Here is a 5,208-nt window from a genome sequence, read left to right on the forward strand (position 1 = left end):
CACTAAAGAAAGTCTTATAGCAAACTGTTCCTAAATAAATTATCTATATTCAAGGAAAAAGCTAAAAACATTTATAACAACATAAAAATCCTCAGCACCCAAAAAGTTAAATTCATAATATCTGGCATCCAATCAAAGACTACTAAGGATATAAAGAGGAAGAGAAAGATGGCCCATAAAATGATTAAGTTAGTCAAATTTGACTCAGACATGACGCAAATGTTAGAATTAAAGAAAAGAACATTAACATAGATAACATAATTGCATTCCACATATTCATAAAGCAAAGAAGTGACATGAAAGATATAAAAATGAACAAAATAAAATTGTAAATGTGTGAGGTTGTAATAAAATGAATACATTAAAGGCATAGTGGACAATTGAAAAGAAGAGATTAATTCCTGTTGAGGAACAGAAACTATCCAAAGAAAGAGACTAAGAGAAACAAAATGACAAAATGAAGAGTATCAGTGAGATGTGGGACAACACTAAGCAGCATAATATTTCTGTAGAGATGAGGTACGGAATAAAGAAGTATTTGACAATAATGGTATCATCACTGCTTCTATTCTACATTATAGTGGAGGCTGTAGTCCATGCAATCAGGCAAGAAGAGAAATACAAAGAGAATTTGAAGAGAAGAAATAATACTCCCTTTATTTACAGACCACATGGTCATTTGTGTAGAATATCGATTGGCTTTGGGAAGAAAAGTACTAGAACTAATAAATGATTTTTAATAATGCAGAACACAGAGGAATATCACATTGCTTTTCTATATACTAACATCTACTCTGAAAAAAGTACAAATACTAATAGTAAAAATTATGGAGTAACTAGGGATAAATAGATCAAAAAGATGTGTAAGACTTGTACTCTGCAAACTTATAACATTGATAAGAAAACTAATGATACCCAAATAAATGGAGAGACACATTTGGTTCATGAGTTGGAAAACTCACTATTATCAAGAATTGATTGTTCCCAAACTGAGTTATGGAGTCAACATAATGCCAATCAACATCCCAGCAAGATTTCTTGGAGAAATTGATAAGCTAATTCTAAAATGTATATGAATATGTTAAAGGGCTTAGTTTAGTCAAAACAACTTCAAAAAGGAAGACAAAACTTGAAAGGCTAATACTACTTATTTAAAAATTATTAAAAATACAATACTCAGTAAATTAAACAACTCAAGGAGCAAAAAAAAAGAGTTCAAAAACAGACTTTGACAAATATACAATTGCAAAAACCTTTTAGAGATTCTTGTAACTCTAATTTAAGCCCATCATTTGGAGTAAAAATACATGGAATGTCAAATCTGAAAGAAGTTATAAAAATATTGATAAACACACACAAATGAATTCAGAGGTTCTTGATAGTAAAACATGATGTAAAAAAGACGATTTAGAATAACTCCATTGGAAATGTCAGTACTTGAAATAGCTCTGCCAATAACACACCTTAAACAGCCTGTGGTGTCACCATGCCTCCCATCAGTGGTCACGTCTAATGCGCATTCCCAGGGCCAGAGTTTATCCATTGTACTGGTTGCTACTAATGCTGGCTAGGACTCATGGAAGAGAAATTGGCATCAAGTAAAAATGAAGGGGAAACCTGGGGCATTCTGTGGCTCTCCAAAAACAGTGATATTTTCAGAGGCATCTGGAAGAAAAATGAATAAAGCCAATTTGGAGAGAATGCCCACCCAAAAAAAATTGGTGAAAATTTGAATATTAGAAAATAATAATTAAAATAAATTGGAATGAGCTGAACTTGGCATCTGAGCAGTGAGTTCCTGATAATACACATGAAAATGCACATGAGACAAAAGTTTAATGAAAATATTGTCATACATACTTGAATTTTGAATATTAATAAAATTGTGACTAAATCATAAAATATTATATATTATCTAAAATTAAAAGTACTTACTCATAAATTAGTGGTGAAATGAGAACATTTTCTAAGAAATTCTGATTCTAAGAAAAAATCAGTTATATCATATTTTTCCATGGAAATTATAAGTATAGTTTATGGTGTGAGATAAAGTCAAAAGCAGTTATCTCAGATAATAGGGCAGCACTTTATATATTAGTCAGAATATAATATGGCCAAAATATAGTAAACATTTCCATCACTTTCAGTTTTGTGTAACATATCATTTGAGGGAGCTGATACACTATCCTCTTGTATAGGATACTTTTGAAAATCCAAGCTAGCAAAAGCTTCTCCTCTAACAGCCCAGATTAGAAGTGAAAGTTAACTCTACCTGCTTGTCACTCTCTCCTCTGCTTCTGCTCCATTATTCCTCTATTGCAGCTTCTCTGCAAACACCTTCTACAGTCTGTCAGAAGCAGCATCTCCTTTGTCTTCCATTCCTGGAGAGCACAGTGTTGCTGTGATTAGTGTTTACAGTAACCCCTTGTACTCTGTCCACCACCAACAAGCAAATTAGAACAAGTCAAGAGCCTAACAGAAACCAGGTCAAGTGTAGTGGAAGTCGGAAAGACATACATGCTTTCGAATGGGCTTCTCTCCTTCCTGCACTCCTAACTTGGAAGGCAGGCATGGGTTTTTTTGGCATGGTTATCTTTTACTAAAGCTAAACCTAAAACACCCAATTCATCTTTACTAGCATTTGAGAGCAATCAGGAAGTTAAATGTTGTTTAATAACTTCCACAATCATCTCTTTCAGAGCAGATGATTAACTCATACATATAGTTTGTGGTGTCATTCTCGTTATTAATGTAACAACTTGTATATAATAGCTGTAAAGAAAGATTAATGTGCCCTAACTAGTTTGCCTCAATGGATAGAGCCTCAGCCTGCAGACTGAAAAGTCTCAGGTTCGATTCCGGTCAAGGGCATGTACCTTGGTTGCAGGCACATCCCCAGTAGGTGTGCAGGGGGCAGCTAGATCAATGTTTCTCTCTCATCAATGTTTCTAACTCTCTATCTCTCTCCCTTTCGCTCAGTAAAAAAAATCAATAAAATATATTTAATAAAAAAAAGAAAGATTAATGTGAGTAAATTATTTAGACTTAAATAACTTCAAGAAGTATGACAGACAGCTAAAATGATTTACAAACAAAACATTGCACACAGATTTCTCTTCATATTTTGAATGTATTTCTGACCTCTTCACAGTTTAGGAAGACTTAAGTTTTCTTCTTGTTCCTGCTGTCATCTTTCTTCTCTGTCCATCCAGAGGAGGCGCTGCTCTTCTGCTGTGCCCTCATGTTGGTCTAATTTCCTACTTATCATATACAAATATCTAAATAAAGTGCAAATGCAGAAGGTGAATCCCGCCTTGCCTTTCTAGTGGTATCAGCTGCTTTGAAATGCCCAGACCACCTCCTTGCTCAAGTTTTACTTCTTGAACTCAGAAATTTTACAGTTTTTCTCTCAGTGCTATTCAAGGACTTGTAAGCCAGCTCTCACCATGCTCAGTCATACAGATCTCCCTACCGTGACAGTATCTGGTCTTATGGCCAAGACAATGGTAAAATGTGGAGCAGATTCCTTCAAAACATTTTTGCACAGTAATTATTCATAACTCAGTGGGTTTAGGGATATGAGTTTCCAAAGAGGGCTGGACTATCTGAGAATTGATTTCAAATCTAGAAAAAAAAAAAAAAACAGGTTTGAATTTCCAGAAGAAAAAGATGTATCCTGGCTCCCTGTGACTTGCAGAGCCTTCAACAAATCTCCCATCTAGAGTCCTGATCTCTGGTATGTCAATATGCTTATGGAACTACCACAAAATGGACCCACAGAATATAAAAGTTAGGCTATGCAGCCCAATCCCTCACCTTAATGCAGGAGAAAAGAGGAGGAGAAAAAAAAATATGATATCTCTTCATTTCCTAAGATACGGGCTGGACCATGGAGTGGTAATGGCTGAACATGAGCACGTAATATCTGTAGAGCTTATACATTTTCTTTCAGGGACAATGCATCTCTATATTGGCATTAGATATAATCAAACCTCTATTTTTGACTTTGCACGAACTTCCTCAAATTTAATGCTGTCAGTCCTTAAAAATGTATCATAAAAAGCTACTCTTAGAGGCCAGCTTCAGAATCTTTCTGCCACAATAGACTCTTCCTATTGGCCCCAACTCAGACAGAAGGCACATTAGAATAGAAACTTAATCACGGATTTCTGCTAATAATCACTGACATATAGAGGACTGTCCCTTTCCCTTTCTTGGCCCAATAAAGCAACCTCAAATTATTCTCTATTCCTGCTCTAAATTTACATTTGGAAAAACATATTTAATTAATGTGTCATAATTGAAGGTAAAAATACTATAAGAAAATAATTTTCATATGAGTAAAGTTTTCTTCCAAACGCTATGTAAGAAAACAAATTTAAATATTTAACTTACTTGTTCTTTAAGTCGTTGTTTTTGATATCTAACTTTAGACTCATAAGATATTGCCCGTACTTAAATTCTCTCAGGTTACAGGCAACCTAAAGAACAAAAAAATAAAAAATATATATATAAAAATACAAACATTTAAAATGAACAGCAATCACTTTCAGGAGGAAAAATAATAATAATAATTTGGTAACAATGTGGTATTAATAATAATAAATTCCTAACAATTTATAAGCAGTATCTCTCTAAAATTGTTAAACAACAGTACATTTCTGTTTGATTCTCATTATGTGTTAAAATTTAATTTATGAATTTAGTACACACAACTGATTAATTAAATTATTAAAATAAAATACCAATGTAACAATAGTGTTCAAAACAAATTAGAATACAAAAACAATTATTATTTTCTACAAAGATTCTATCTGGCTAATACTGCTAAGTCTTTATTTTGCCTCAAGTTTAAAAAGTTTTGTAGGACATAATCCTTGACAAACGTACAGAACATTGGAGGCACAGAAAGAGAACTATGATACAGTTGGGAAATTACCTTTAAATCCTCAAATTATTTGGTAATCATATTTTGACATTAAAAATTTTGGGGAGAGAAACTAAGATGGCGGCATAGGGGAACACCGAGATTGCTGCCTCCTACAACAACTTCAGAAACGCAATAAAAGGACAGGACGGTCAACATCCAGAACTACAGGAAGGCTGGCGGAGTGGAAATTCTACAACTAGAAGAAAAGAGAAAACCACATTGAGGGTCAGGAGCTGCGGAAGTAAAGTGCAGAGGTACGGAGGTTCGCGTGTGCGGAA

The 5,208-nt window shown here is 34.0% G+C and overlaps 1 long non-coding RNA gene across 2 annotated transcripts in view; it reads right to left on the bottom strand.

Annotated features, from left to right (window-relative positions):
- The window catches only part of LOC102760927, a 4,740-nt gene extending 265 nt beyond the window's left edge, over positions 1 to 4,475 (bottom strand). Inside the window, exons 1-6 of one of the 2 annotated variants that reach the window (XR_435700.2) lie at positions 4,396 to 4,475; positions 3,473 to 3,624; positions 3,142 to 3,278; positions 2,273 to 2,381; positions 1,464 to 1,665; positions 1,234 to 1,321 (exon numbers count right to left, since the gene is read on the bottom strand). This is a non-coding gene — a long non-coding RNA (uncharacterized LOC102760927). Of the gene's footprint in view, positions 1 to 1,233; positions 1,322 to 1,463; positions 1,666 to 2,272; positions 2,382 to 3,141; positions 3,279 to 3,472; positions 3,625 to 4,395 lie in introns of those variants that run through there. The other variant, XR_001513956.1, reaches the window with a different exon arrangement.
- Between the last annotated feature and the right edge of the window lie 733 nt (positions 4,476 to 5,208).

Source organism: Myotis davidii, unplaced genomic scaffold (genome assembly GCF_000327345.1).
Source record: "Myotis davidii unplaced genomic scaffold, ASM32734v1 scaffold2001, whole genome shotgun sequence".
NCBI lineage: Eukaryota > Metazoa > Chordata > Mammalia > Chiroptera > Vespertilionidae > Myotis > Myotis davidii.